General features: G+C 37.2%; 1 pseudogene; it reads left to right on the forward strand.

Moving 5' to 3' along the window:
• Positions 1 to 345: 345 nt before the first annotated feature.
• Positions 346 to 925, forward strand: LOC103741099 (annotated as a pseudogene).
• The last annotated feature ends 15,439 nt before the right edge of the window (positions 926 to 16,364 follow it).

Here is a 16,364-nt window from a genome sequence, read left to right on the forward strand (position 1 = left end):
AAAGAATGTGAAATAGTATTTCTTCAAGTACTTGTATGCTTGTTTCAGAATTTGAACTGTATTGGATTTTGGAGTATTTTCATATATCTATGATGAGATAACTTGGGGAGGGAATCTAAACATCCACTTATATTCGATATTCATCATACACATATTACCTGAAAGCCATTTTGTATAATATCTGTAATAGTTTTGTGCATGAATAAAATCTTGTAGAGTGGAGTTTTCAACTTGTGGCATCTTTTATAAATATTTTTATTGGTGCTGCATCTGTCTAGGCCCAAGAACATGGCTGCATGTTCACTGGTGTTGGCCGGGTGGCTCTAGCACCTCCTGGCCACTCAGATGCCTTGGAGAGCAGACTGCCTATGCCCATTCAGCATTGTGACTCAGAACACTGCTGGGGAAGTCTGCAGCTCTGGGGACCCTCCTGATGGCAGGGGGCTCTCTCTTGCTGAACTAGCCTTAAGACTAAAAGCTGTTAGATTGGAAAAGGAGGTTCCGGATTTAACACTGAGATACCAGAGAGCTGTAACTGATTGTGAAAACAATTTATTTTTGAATGCAGAGCTTCTGTAAGGACTGGGTGGAGGAGGCAGACATTTTGGAGACTGATGAGTGCTTTTCAGAAGAAGCAGAACCAGAGGACCATAAGCCTCACTCTGGAGAAAGTCTTCTGCAGGCTGTGACTTTTAGAAGCAAAACTGAAAAGTATGCTTTCCAAGCATGGCCTAGAAAGATGACACCCATTGGTGACAAATATAACCCTCATAAGCAGGAACTCATCTGTTGGAATCCAGCTGATGTTGGGGTACAGCCTGGAACAATGGTAATCATTAGTACTGCAAGATGGCTACAACTCTATGGTTTCACCATTAGACTTGTCCAGGTAGAAATGGCAGTGGAGTCTCAGAGAAGTCTATGAACAATGCATCATGAAGTAGATGTTCGCCCAAAGTACAGGCATGTGTTTCCTTTGTTAAACTAGGTTGGTATTGTACATGTATGAGGTACTTCCTGTGGCCTGTTTCGGATTTAGCCATATTGGCTTTATTTCTAAGATAGTCTATTGATTTTACATGACCTGTTTGGTTTCTTCAGAAGTCTTCGCACTGGGTATTTGAACAAAGTGCAAGGTGTTCCTATGACCTTTATCAAAATGTTTACAAAATGTTTACTTTGAATCCCAAATCCTCTTAACTGTATTTTCAGCTAATTACTGGAATTAGTACAGTGGTTTGTATAGTTAATATCTTGTATTTAAAGGAAGAGGAGACGGTAAGGTTTGGTTTGCCATTTGGGTACTTAGATCGTAAAGCTTTATCCTGTGTAAATTTAGATCATTTGGGTTGATTTATACAGATAGATCTTCGAGGTCTCTTTTTGTTCTCATTTAGCCTTCTTTTGTGCTTGTAGACTCTGCTAGGGACCACGGTCACATTGTTGCATCAGGTCTACCTCTTTCCAGTACGATTTGGAAGGACTCAAGGGTCAGGCAAGACTTGGAAGGCAGAAAGTCTTCCTTTTCAAGCAAGGAGTTATTTTCAGTCTCTTGGATATGTAACAACTTCAGGAAAACAGCACCACAGCAGATGGCCTCAACAAGTCTGCATAGGTAATTATCTACAACTACGTGTTCCACTTCTGTATGCTTATTCAAAAGACTTGGAGTCATTCTTTTGAAGAAATATTTATACTGCAATGTCTATCCATTGCAACAGAATTCACAGTAGCCCAACTATAAAATCACTCTTGAAGTCCAGGTCTGGATAAATGGATAATGAAAATGTAGCACATTTACAATGGAGTACTATCTACCCTTAATACAGGGAGATATTATGTTGTTTGTGACATGGGTGGAATTACAGAGCATTATGCTGAGTGAATTAAGACTAATGGAGGAAGATAAATCCTGCATTTCTAACTTATCTGCAGAATCTAAAATATTTGCACTCATATGATCAGAGAGAAGAAAGGTAGCCAGGGCTGAGAGATGTGGAGATGACAGATGACAGATGCAAAGCTTAGTGAGGTGGGAGGAATAGATTTGGCTAATGTTTTTCAGATTTATTGCAAAGCATAACAAGTATAGCTTGTAATTAAGTTCTGTACATTTTCACATCACTAAGAGAATAAACTTCAAATATTGTCATTATAGAAAATGTTATATTTGAGCTAATGGATATGTTATTTTAATTTTTTCTAGCTTCATTAAAAATCACAGCATCGCTGTCTTCCTATGAATATACACAACTATATTTTGTGAATGAATAAAAATAAATTTTTAAATGTATATAAAGCCTGTTTAAAAGGTATCATTCACTATTCTTCCCATGACATATTCTTCCTAAGGCATGTACTGTAGAGTGAATTTCAGAATGCTGAAAAGGACCAAGAAACTTCGTTAGATAGACTTAAAGGGATCATTAGATGAACTAACATAAATGATAGCATAAATGTATCTCTATCATACATTTTATGATAGAGATATGATTTGACAATGTTAATATAGTAAAGACTGGAAAGTGTGGATGATATAAAAAATTTTAGTGCTTTAATTTTTATAAATGGGGATGCTATTATTTCTAAAACATATTGTGACCCAGAAGTTCCTGTAATCCTATGTGACAAGCCATGGTCCCACCTCCTTCCCACAGCCAAGCCCCGTTAGCAAGTCCAATAAACTTAATAAGATCCTCCAATCAGTGGTTTTGGAGAATTCTTGCATCAGGTTGTTGTGAGGACAGTAGGAGGAGGGAATAGGACACCACTTGCACCTTTCATCAATGAATTTAACTTTACAGATATACTTAAGTGAGGAGTGAGACAATGAACTCCAGAATATTCGTTGTTTCTTTGAGAATTGGAATCCTTAGTATAGAAGAAAAAAGGTACAGAGTAGTGTTGGGTAAGAGCTCTGTGGACTCACATTTAATTTGGAAATATTAGCTTCCAGTGGATTTTATCTATCAGTACCTGTCAGTATGTGTCTATATAGCATTCTTTCTGTATAAGAGGAAACAGTGATGAGTCCATAGCTGTGCTATACCTTCCACATAGGCTGCAGACCTAACTTGTAAGTTTTCATTATGAAGAGCCAGTTCCTCTTGGGTATTAACTGGCTAAAGGCACAGACATGACTGAAGAACTTGTCCCATCCTGACAGATCAGCATTAAGCAAGCTGCCAAAAATATTATGATCATATCGAAAAACTCAGGATATAAATAGTCTTCCAGTAGATGACGATGGACAACTTGAGGTTACAAAGGTTAAGCATAGAGGAGCTAAGGGAGAGGTTCTGAGTGTGATCAAAATACATTGTATGAAATTCTCAAAGAATCAGTGAAAATGAAAATAAGAAAGAATTAGTTTGGGTTGAAGCTTAATATAGCATTCTTTCTGTATAAGAGGAAACAGTGATGAGTCCATAGCTGTGCTATACCTTCCACACAGGCTGCAGACCTAACTTGTAAGTTTCCATTATGAAGAGCCAGTTCCTCTTGGGTATTAACTGGCTAAAGGCAGAGACGTGACTGAGGAACTTGTCCCATCCTGACAGATCGGCATTAAGCAAGCTGCCAAAAATATTATGATCATATCGAAAAACTCAGGATATAAATAGTCTTCCAGTAGATGACGATGGACAACTTGAGGTTACAAAGGTTAAGCATAGAGGAGCTAAGGGAGAGGTTCTGAGTGTGATCAAAATACATTGTATGAAATTCTCAAAGAATCAGTGAAAATGAAAATAAGAAAGAATTAGTTTGGGTTGAAGCTTAAAACTTTTAATTAATTATTTTTTAAAAGTACTTAAAATCCTTAATGATCACAGTTTACAAATGAAGATGAGCTATTTATTATTTAATGAGTAGCTGACTGAAAGAAAAACTATTTTGGAAATTGCATCATAGAGAAGTGATAAATTTTTGAGGAAACAGATTTGTTTAAATTGATTTATATTTTATATGGAATCATATTAGTGTTTATATTTTTATATTTTTACATATCGGTTAAAATAAATGTTATAAAACAATATTTCTTTTGTTAAAAGAAAAATTGTATAAATATTGTTAATAGATAAAACAGATTATTAGAAAATCATTACAGATTATAGCTAATGATTAAGGGAAAAGATAGAATAATTTACATGTTTTACAACCTCAGTGAGCTGAATTTATGAACTAGACAAGAGTATCAATCAGTCTTGCTTGCATCCCAAAAGAAACCAATCCAATATTATTTTATGTCCCAACAGAATGTAGCATAAACCACTTTTCCCTATCAAGGAGATTAAAGCTGAATTGGCTCAAGTGTAATAATCCAGATGCCACCTTGTAGGAAATTCAGAGAGCATGTTGAACTGTATACCACAAATGCACAATCAGGAAAACCCAGACTGAAAAACTGATGGCCAAATGGCCCAGGTTTTCAACATGCAATCTATAGAAAAGGTTAGCACAGTAAGAGCCTCTGTCTCAGTTTTCCCTGTCATATCATCATCCTGGTTCCATGAATTTTGATTCAAAGTCTGGCTAGATGAGGCATTCAGGTTGGCAACACTCGGTATTTTGAAGACATTATTCCATTGTCAGTTACATGATCATGTGACTCCAGAAGAGTCTATTTTCTGATTCCTGTCTTGTTTTTGTTTTGTTTTTTTGCTACGAGCCCTGAGTTCAGATTCCCACAACCCATAGAAGACTCGGGCTTGGTTGCTCACATCTGTAACCCTAGCCTTAGGGAATGGGGACAGGAGGCTTCCAGGTCCTCAGTGGTCAACTAGTCTATCTAATTTTTTTTTCTAAAAACATAAGGTGGAGACGCAATGGAGGAAGATACCCAATGTCAACCTCTAGCCTTTGTATGCACTTATATTGGCAGGTTTATCCTCTCAAGTTCCACCTCCCCTCCACACTCATGCAAAGTAAAATAAAGGTTGTTTTCTTCCTATCTTTGTTTCTGGAGAGAAACCCTATTACTTAGATGTGGAAGCACTTGGATTGATGAAGATACTACCAATTTAGGTCCAGTGACATAAAAACCAAATGTATAATAACCAAATGTTTATTTTAGGAATAAGGCTTGATATAAGGTAGAAAATTATTTGATTTGCAACATTAACAGAATAAAAGCAAAGCCTGCATCACTTAAATATAAAACAACTATTCAATTCATGTGCATGAAAGAAATCCCTCAGAAAAATAGAAAAATAAGGGAGATGTCACATTGTATGTGTGTGTGCGTTTGTGTGTGTGTGTGTGTGTGTGTGTGTGTGTGTGTGTGTGTGTAGGGGAAGAGATGCATTAGGTGTATTCGTGTGGAGGTCAGAAGACAACTTGTGAGAATCAGTGCTCTCTTTCCATCATGTTGTCCCAGGCTTGGCTGCAAGGGTCTTTACCCCTCAAGTCATCTCTTTGGCCCCTGCCACAAATTTATATATATGCAAAAAGCTTACAATGAACATGACATTCAGTGATAGGAGGTTGCATTTTTTACATTTGAGTTTTAGCAAAGGGCAAATCATGTCTACTACCCCCATGCTTGCCAGGTCTTTACTGGAGTTCTACACTGAAATTGACTCTCTTCCCTAGATTCCTGCAGTTCAAGCACTTCAGTGTCTTTTACTTCTCTGAGACAGATCAGGGCCACAGTTCTGTGTGGATTTCACCTTCCAGAAGTGTATATTTCATTTAAACATTTTCTTCTTTTTGATGCTTATTTATTTTTTTGAAGACAGAGTCTCATTCTTAGTACAGGTTGTCTTAGAACGCCTTGTGTAGCTCAGGCTGACCCTGAACTCATTATGATCCTCCTGCCTCAGCCTCCCAAGTGCTGTACCACGGTACCAACCCTGCCTTGGCGCTTAAGATGAGTATTTTGCCAGTTCATATAAAGCACTAGGATAAGTATTTTCCTTCTGCTTCCTTGATTTCATAAGAAAGCTGCTTCATTATTGTTAGGGCTTCCTGCACTTTGTATCTTTCTTTCCACATACGGAGCCATAGAACTACCTGACTTTAGCATTGTGCCTCTGGATGCTGGTTGAAAGAAAAACACCTCCTTTGGTACTTTGACAGGCCTCTGGCTAAACAAGTAGAGGACTGCAAGCTTATACTTCACTCAGACTCTCATTATCTAAGACAGGAACCCCAAAGCTGGAATACTAATAAATAAATAAAAATGAATAAATAAATAAATAAATAAATAAATAAATAAAAGAAATTGGAAAACTTCAGAGAAGACAAATTGCTTCCTTCACACTCTCTGAGTTGCTGTCTATTAACCTTTGGGAGATGTTTACTAATTCCTGATATTTCCTAAGAGAGGAAGAGGTAGACACATTTCCCCTTTGTGATACAGATGCTTCAGTGTAAACAGTTTGATAAACAGCTGTGAGGGAGGAAAATGATTTATTATAGTGTCAATTTTCTGATGTAAATATTCTTTGGGCATATTGATATGTTAGGCTCATGGCTCTTGATTCCATATCAGATCATTGCAAGACAGTCTGAAAGGCTTAGCTATCTATATTATTTTCCTACTCTATTGTTTGACAACATATCACCTTAAATCTTTTCTACTATTCATTTTAAATGTTGAAAATATATTTTTTCCTTTACTTTAGGTGGACAGAATAATAACCTAAGCAAAATTTTGCTATTTAACACTACTTGCAACTTAATGGAGCTATTTAAAACATGCATTGCACTCATTAAAAAAATTAGATGTATGACATTCCCAAAGAATTAATATAAAAATAAAAATAATTGTAAGGTGCTTTAAACTAACTTGACATTAAATTTATATCATAACTGTTAATATTTAAGATTTTATTAATCTTAAAGATGTAATTCTTCATTTATGGTTTTATAGTAGTTCAGATTATGATACTATATAATGATTTAGACATTCAATATAATAGACTGAATTGTAGCCCCATAATATTCATATATATATACATATATATGTATGTATATTTACATTTATTTGTGTGTGTTTGTGTGTGTGTGCTTGCGCGCATGTATGTGTGTAGGCCGTGGCATGAATGTGTTGGTCAGAGGACAACCTTTAGGGATTGTTTCTTTCATTATGCAATGTGGGTCTCAGGGGTAGAGCTCAGGTTAAACTATCTTACCAGCTCCAATATTCATATTTTTTGAGACAGGGTCTCCTTGTTACACCAGATGGCGTGGAACTCACCATGTAGACCAGGCTGATCTTCATCTCACAGATAGATGCCTGCCTCTGCCTCTGTAATGCTGGGATTAAAGGGATGCTCCACCATGCCCTACACCCAGCATTCATAATTTGAAGTCATAATCCTCAATGTGGATATGAATTTTAGGGAGGTGATTAAAGAAAAATAATGTTGGTCAAGGAAGTCATTATGGTATTTATTTTATTACGATAGTCAAAAAGATCAATATATTATATTACCGATTTACCCTGCTTCAAATGTTTTCTTGTGTTGACATAATGTCAATTAAAAAATTTAAAAATTGTGTGTGCTTGTGTGTGGGGATGTACATGTGGGTCTGTTTGTGTTTGTGGCATGGTAGTGGGCTAGCCTCTGGAGGTCAGATGACAACATTTGGTGTCAGTCTTTGCCTTCCCACCTTGTTTGACATAGAGTCTCTTTGCCGTTGTGTAGGCCGGGCTAGCTGGGCTGGGAACCTCTGTAGACTCTCCACCTCCCACTTCCATTATGTTTATGCTGGGATTACAGATGGCTACACTACTATGTCTGGTTTTTACCTGTGTTCTTAGTGTCTGAATTCAGGTTGTTTGGCTTGTATTGCAAGCTCTTTTTTACCCACTGAGCCATCTCCTCAATCCACTAATGGCAAATTTATCCATAAAAGTTTATGTTTGTATTCCTTACCAGCCAAATTCATCTGCATATAAATACCGAATTCAAAGTTCAGAGTTTTTTGCCTGAGAATTTTTAAAAAAATATTTTATGTTTAATTTTTATGTGTATGTGTGTCTTGCCTGCACATAGGTAAGTGCACCCATGTCATGCAATGCCTGTGGAGGACAGAAGAGGCTGTGACATCCCCCTGGAACTAGAGTTATGGAAAGTTGTTATCTGCAATGTGGGTGCTGGGATTCGAACCCATGTCTTCTGCAAGAACAACCAGTGTTCTTAACCACTGAGCCATCTCTCCAGCCATGCCTGAGGAGTTTTAACACAGAAATGTATGTAGGGGTTTATGTGCTCATCATTTGCCTATGAGAACTTCTTTTACCACAGGATTTCCACCCCTGTGTTTAAAAATTGTAAAGTCTTTTCATTTTAAATTCTGTTTCTGCTATTAATTTTGAACTTTGTGATATTTTATGTAGTTTGATGATTTTAAATGTTTCTTTTACACTATACTGCTTTGAAAATTCTTTGCTCTTTTTTGCACTTTTATGATTTTTCAATGATGATGAAATCAATCTATGTACGTAGAGTATAAAAGTACTTCCCACACCATCTAGATGACAAGAAGAACAAAACCATGATGCTTATAGTTTGTAGGAAACTGAGAGAATTGGAGAGCATCATGTTAAGCAAAATAAGCGAGACCCAGAGACAAATACTGCATGTTTTTGTTTACACAGAATATAAAAAACAACCAACCAAACCAAGAAACAACAACAACAACAAAGAAATGATGGGAGACTACTGTGAAGACGAGCAGCAGGTGAAGGAGGGGCACCAGTGCAGGTAAGAGAGTGCAAATGTGGTCCGAGTGCCTCATATACACTGATGAAAATCTCATAATGAGACCTACTATTTTGTATAATTAGTGACACTAATAAAATTTCTGGTATTCCTTAGAATACGTAGAACTTTACAAAAACATCTCTTGTCCATTTCAGCTATCACAACAGAACACCATACACTGAGCAATTTAAAAGAAAAAATTTGTAAACTGATATGTATTTCCTCAAGATCTGTAGATAAACAGACTAGACTCCAGTAGATGAACTTGCACCACAGACTATCTGGGTACAAATGCTTGAACAGATAGGACTTAATATGTATTGTGAAATGCGTGAGGTCCAGTGGGGGTGGGGGGGCATGGATGGAGGAAGGGGTCTAAATTTGATTCAAAACATGTATGAAATGTACAAGAGCTCAAAAAAAGCCTGTCCTGCATCTATTGAGATGATGAGTTGATTTTTGTCTTTAAGTCACTTATATGATTTGTTACATTCATATTATTTATGTTCAACCATCCCTTTCTGGGATAAAGCCAACTTGATCATGGTGGATAATCTTTCTGATATGTGCCTGTATGTGGTTTGCAAGTAATTTACTAGGGATTTTTATATCATGTTTATTGGGGATATCAGCCTATAGTTTTCTTTTTTGTGTCTTTGTCTGGTTTTGGTATTAGGGAAATTCTGGCTTCATAGAAGGAGTTTGGAAGTGTTTCCTCTGTCTCTATCTTTTTCAATATTTTAAGAAGTATGGGTTGTAGTTTGCTGAAGGTCTGGTAGGATTCTGCTGTGAATCCAGCTCTCTGGACCTTGGCATTTTTAGTTGAAAGGCTTTGTATTACTGCTTCCATCTCCTTATTTATTAGGAATCTGTTTAAGTTGTTGCTCTCTTCTTGCTTTAACTGGTTCTTCTGTTGAATCTAGAAATTCTTCCATTGCTGGAGTCCAGCTCCAGCTGAGTCCGGGGCCTGAAGGGGTGAAGGTAACTTCAGCGGTAGAAATGACTGTACCAGAAACCACAATTGCCATTCTAGTAGAGGCTGTTGACTGACCCTATCGGGGGAGGACAGCCCGAATGTCTTTTACTTCTTTTCTTTCTCTTCTGAAAGCAGCCTTCTACAACCTTTATTTATAATTAGAAAGCTTACAATAGCAGTAAAGCATCAGACCATAAATCAAACCATGAGTTTGCACAGTATTTCTCAGTGTACAATATTTTTCAATAATCACAGTAAAAGGAAAGTACAAAGTTCAATGATTAACGCTTAACAAAGCCAAGCAATGTCTTCATTGTTTTCTTTATAGCCTTGCGGTTTCTATTTTACCATAGAAGTGTAAGACAGCCTGTCCACATTTGCCCTTTAATTTTTTGAATTTAATATTTACAGGTAGGCGTGTATATATGAGAGAATTATTTGTCTCATGGGAATGGGAATAACCAACTCTTTATTTATTGTCTAACCAATATTCCAATTTATCTTTTTCCTCTCCCTTTTGCTATTTCTTCCTGAACGTTTTGTACTCTTTGAGTCATATGATTATTATCTACTTCTTTTTCCAGAGGTCGCTACATTTGGGCAGCAGAAAAGGTACATGTGCATACTCTCAGTTGCTCTCCCTATTTCGGTCCCTTTCACTCCATAGCCTCCTGATGCCTCAAATCTCTGCAGTTGTTCCAGCCCACACTCATCTCTCCCTTCTCTCAACTCCCATGGCACTTATTGTGAGAAGCACACAATCAATTCCTGTGTGCATTGTTCTCTGTTTTGTATTCGCTCATCCATGCGGCTCTCCCGAATTGTCTGGAGATGAGTCATAATTTGGGCTATGGTTGAGGGTTTATTGCTTTATGTACCAATTTTTTTTTAATTTGAGTTCTCTGGACATTAAAAAGCATGTCTCTCTTGCTGCTTGTTGTGCCTATCCATGCCCTCTCCCTGTACACTTTCTTGTCATGTCTTAAAAACTGAGGAAATCAAGAATATTTCTGCTCATGGCAAGATGGAAGGATGCCAAACTGTTAGGAGCGAAAAAAGAAGGGCAATGTGAAGTTAAAAGTTTGATACAACAGACGCCTTTATACCTTGGTTGTCACAAACAAGGAAAAGACAGGGAAACTGAGGCAGTCTCCGACCCTCTCCCAGCTTTGCCAGAAGAATGAAATGAGTAAGTTTTAAAACTAAGTAAATTTTTTTTAATTAAAAAAATATAAACTGAATTTTTGTTTATTTCATATACAATACCTTAATCATCTTTATATTGTCTTCCCCACTGGAATCCTCTCAGAGCCCTCGCAATGAATTTCATGCATTCTGTCATTTATGTTAAGGCCTATCAAGTCAAGTTAGTGTTCCCAGATGTCCTTCAGTGCCAGTTTATCCACTGGGGTCTAGTCAGCCTATCTAGAGTCACTCCTTTAGACAAGATCAACTCTCCCTCACCCAGCATTAATCAACTGCCCAATAGTTCTTTGGCTAAGACTGTGGCCTGATGTCCATTTCTATAGTACTATGCTGGGATTTTGTCTGCTTAAATTTACAAGGATCTTGTGCCTGTTGCCACCATTGTTGTAAGCTCATATGAGCAAGATCCCAGGAGCCTGTAAGACTCTGTTTCATATGATCATGCACCTCCTCCCCTGGCTCTTAAAAATCTTACAGTCTATCTATCTATCTATCTATCTATCTATCTATCTATCTATCTATCATCTATCTATCATCATCATCTATCTGGTACTATTATAATTTGTGAGGTTTAGGCAAGCATGGTGGTATGTACCTATTATCCATATCTCAGGAAGCTAAAGTAGGAGACTTTCAAGTTAGTGGGCAGTCTGAGATACACAGCAAGTCTCTCTCTCTCTCTCTCTCTCTCTCTCTTTCTCTCCATCTCTCTCTCCATCTCTCTCTCCATATGTGTGTGTGTATGAAAAAATAAGAGAAAGCTTCTGTTTATGTCTTCAAAAAAAGCCCTATCATTTTGTTATCTTTGAAACATGTACCCTAATTCTACTGATCTCTCTAAATAGCCCCCAATACCTATTGTATTAACACTTTTAGGAAATGTCTTGAGGTATGGTTTGAAGTACTAGGGGTAGAACAGTGAAGAAATGAATTGAGTCTTACTTGACTTATTCCATTAACATGTTGCTACACAAAACTCACTTTACTAGACAAAGTTGTTTAAGTTTGTGTTCCATGAAAGCTGTGGCTCATTCTGAAAGTTTGGGAAGGGCAGGAGAATATTGGCCTGATGCCACTGAACTTGTATGCTCCCAGAAAATGGGTCTTCTCTATGAATTGTTGGGCCAAGAGCTACAGTATCCATTGATGTGGCAGATAGTGGACTACAGAAATTGACACAAGAAAAAAAACCTATGGCCAAGTTATTTGCTGTTAATCTACTGCTAATAACTTCTTAATGGTGAGTTCAATGCACAGCTGATATTATATACACTTGTGTGTTAGCTAATTCTTTAAAATTTTACAAACTATTATGAAGGTCTTTTTTTAGACAACATCATGAGAGGGAACTCTTGGTCTTGTTAGAAGGTCAAATTAGTTCCATGTGGGCTCCTCACAGAGGGCGACGCTCAACTTCTTTACATATGCCTAATATACGTAACTTGGTCTGCTATAGTCCAGTTCTGAACTGTTATTTTTCATGTGACCAAATACTAATGGGAAAAAGGAAAGGCAATGTGTAACAGAGATTCTAAATTAATTTCAGGGATGTGTTTGTACTCACTACCACATTATCACATAGTTTGGAATTGTTCGCAAGCACCAATATGGATTGATTCTTTTTCTGTTCTAACGTTTCACCTTCTATAATTTTATATAGCTATCTGTGGTTTACCATTTATCATTTAAAAGCTTATTGTTTTGTAAAAGATTAATTAAAAAATCAGAACTATAAGTTCTATTTGACTTTTTCACCCAGGTTAGAAGTCAGAATTAAAAAAAATTGTTTTTATTGAATTTTTTTGTGTATTTCATACAGAACATCTCAATCTTAATCATCTTTATACTCCTGCCAGACTTTTAAGAAGAGACCTGAGGGTAAAGCTGCTTCCTGTCTGATGGGATTGTGGGTGGTGGCTCTGAATGGCAAGCACTAACAAGGCTTCCAAGATGAGAACTGTGGGAAGGGGCAGATGGTGCAGGCATGCAGGACCACTTTCAAGTTAAGGTATTTGGATAGGGATTGAAAGTGTAATAAAATGAATGGAACGCTTGGTATTATTGTTATTGTTATTAATAATTTTGTTGTTATAATACCCAGGTTGTTCAGGAGTGAAATTAAGAGAGTGGAATGAGATTGAAAAAGAGAGAGAGCCCCCCCCCCACTAGATCTAACATATGGGGCTTTTAAACAGAAAGGGAGATACCTTCCATTGTTGCTGCATGATCAGCCTTTTAGCTTGTCAGATATATATTTTAATCTCTTATTCCTGCTAACATTCTTGGGTAATCACGGTAAAGGAAACTGCTTATGCAGCCTCAGAGGTACAGTAACTGAGAATGATGTTAGAACTTTCCTTATTTTTAACACAGATGCTACAATGAGGACAGATTCTCTGTTCAAGTTCACTTCTCCAGAATCTAGCTTTTCTCACAGGACTCTGCGTGGTTTACACTGGCTGCCTTTCTGAAGGTTCCATCAGTGTTTGGTTGTTTTACACTGAGGGAGAGCATATCCCGAGTGGAAGAACCAAACATACCTATCATTTCAAATCCACGGCACAGACTGGTCTAACTTCTCACAGAGGAACACTGGGAACACTTTAATATGAGATTTCCCTCTGCAGTGCCCTTCTCAGACATGCCGTTCTGATTTCTCATTGGTTTGCTCTCTTTGAAATGAGTACAATACTGTTCCTCCTTCCTGTATGCCCTGGGTCCTATTAAAGTGAGGCTTAAAATCTGTGTCCCCAAGGAAGATTTTTCTGTTCATTTCCTTTGAATCAGCCTTTCATTTCCTTTTGTTCTGTCTTCACGGTTTCAGCTTTCAGTGTAGAAACATACAGTCAGAGTGAGGAACCCAAGGGCATTGCTATCTATCATAGCACTGATTTATTACATAACCTTGGATAATACGTAAAACCTTACTGAGGCTATTTTGTTTACAAAGTTGGAATGATCACAGTCATGGCTACCAGCAAAATTTGCTGTAAAGTGTGCAAGGTGCAGGGCAGTAACTATCAGGTACCTGACATGATAAACTTGCTCACATGCAGCTACATTCCTAAGAGTGTAGTGTGTGGAGAGATGTTGGGTGTGCAAATACATGTTTCAACTTAGTATTTGGTAGATTTACTTAAAATTACGCAGTCCATGTCTAAAATGTTCCACGTTCTGAAACTGGGTAACCACCTTGTAGTGTTAATATTTCTCTCCCTGCAAACCTGCTCAGTGAGCTCATCCTAGAGGCCTATGTAGTTTAGCCTCAGGTCTTCCAGTGATCAGCATATTCAGGGTCATGTCTCCCCTTTTTAAAACATCCTTTTCTGAAAGTTATCTATATAGTCACTCAAATCAAGCAGAGTTCTATAATCATCAACTGTCACAGTAAGTCTCTTTCCCAGTTTTTGGTTTCCTTTTTGGTTTTCTGATTGAACAACCATAGTTAATTCTGTTCAATCCATCACATTTACTCCTCAACTGTGAGTTATTTTCCAATATAGCATCTTAATATTTCCTAACATCATGGGGATAGAGAGAAGTTCAGTGGTTAAGAGCACTTTCTACTCTTCCTGAGGACATTAATTCTGTTCCCAGCACTTCCATGCTATCTGACCATCACCTGTAACTGCAGTTCTATGGGACCTTATACTTTTTTCTGGCTTCCATGATCAGTGCACACACCTGGCACACATACGTGCAGGCAAAATACTCATGCACATAAGATAAAAATTAATAATTTTAAAAAATTGCAGCAAAAGATACTTCCTTAAATAAGTGGCCTATATCAAATAATTGAAAATCAAAGCAGGATTCGTGTTATAGAAGATGAGTGATTGTTCACCTAATATCTTTTTTATATGCCCTTCCCACATTTGGAGCTCATACTTTATAGAAATCTTTGTTACATGTTTTTAAGATGTGCTAAGTCTTCTAGGAAAAGAGGGACTGAAAATGAGCACTCCTTCATATTTTTCACAAGTCCTGCTGTGAAATAACTTGGCAAATGGAACTTCAAAGGTATGAATTCAGTGCTTGCAATTTCCCATATCCCAGTAATTAATGCTATAAAAAGTACTTTTCTGTGTGAGATTGAGTGAGAAAACACAGATGGAGTGGAGGTTAAAGAGACTTCAAGCTGAGAGGGTTCTAAGATATGCTTCCCCAAGCAGGGTTCTGAGACTCCATTTCTCCTGTTTTTGTACAGTTAAATTCCATAGGGCTATGATAAGAAACAATATCTTTGCCCCCAATATGAGTAGAAAACAGTTTACCTAATATGTTTAATTATTATTTCACTTGACTTTTCTGGGATTTACCCCTTATGTAAACTCAGGCATGATTCATGGAACTACATGGGATTCTGACTGTGGAACATAACAGTAAGCAAATTACTCAAAACTCTTTGAGCTTAAGTTTGATCAGCTTTGATATGAATGACACTACTTACATGTGACTGAACTAATGCATTGCTCAGCTCAAGGCATGGTCACAAATATCTTCAGAGTAATTCTACCCCTCCCACAGTTGGTTTTAGGCAATCTAGACAGTAGTCTTCTCTTCACAAAGCAGACCAAATTCCACTCTGCATATGAGTTAGCAGCCTCTGGTAGGTATATGATCCTGGAGCCATGCTTCCATACTATTGGCATTCATATCCCACACACACATCCTCAACTCTGAGGATATTCCTGTATGTCAACACATGCAGATGTATGATAACTAGAAATGGAGATGTGCACATTCGAATTGTTCTGTGTACCTGGTGTCTCTATTCTGAACTTGATTTTAGTTTTAATACTGTCTACAAATACTGTGATCCTTAATTTTAGTAGGAATTGTCTTAAGTGGAAAGCCATCTTCTTTTATTTAGTGTTATATATTCAGCTACTCTACGAGGGAGAACAACTATACAGTATGTGCACTCTAAATACATTTTCAGAGCTACTCAGCCTGATGTAATGTGGGTTATGTGAGGTGATTGCTCATGTAGCCTCTGTGACCAATGAAATTTGTACCATTGCCTAAAAATATGCAATGATTCAAGAATCCTGGAACAAATTATGTTACTAGCTTACCAATAATTGAGTTGAGTTACTAATAACGTGGAATGAAAATTTGCTTTGTATTTACATAATAATAACAATCATAGCAAAATATACCAAGTAGAATTTCTATCCTTTTGAAAATCTTTCCCAAATTAATATTTTCATTAGACAAAGAAAAATCACAGGGCGTTTATTGGAGTTACTGGAAGAAAGTATCAAATGGGAGGACTGAAAAGCCACCAAACAAATGTTAGGACTAATTCTAGTTAAGATCTATGTTTGAAGCATGTACGGAAAGGAAGCTTGTGGTAGGGCCAAACTGAGTGTCAAATTCAGGCTAGAAGTCCAACCCAAGAAATGGTTCCATTCAGTGCCACGTCTCTTTCCTGAAGGTCTTTCATTCTAGATATGTCTAAATCT

The sequence above is a fragment of the Nannospalax galili genome, unplaced genomic scaffold, assembly GCF_000622305.1.
Source record: "Nannospalax galili isolate Female #2095 unplaced genomic scaffold, S.galili_v1.0 scaffold581, whole genome shotgun sequence".
Taxonomy (NCBI): domain Eukaryota; kingdom Metazoa; phylum Chordata; class Mammalia; order Rodentia; family Spalacidae; genus Nannospalax; species Nannospalax galili.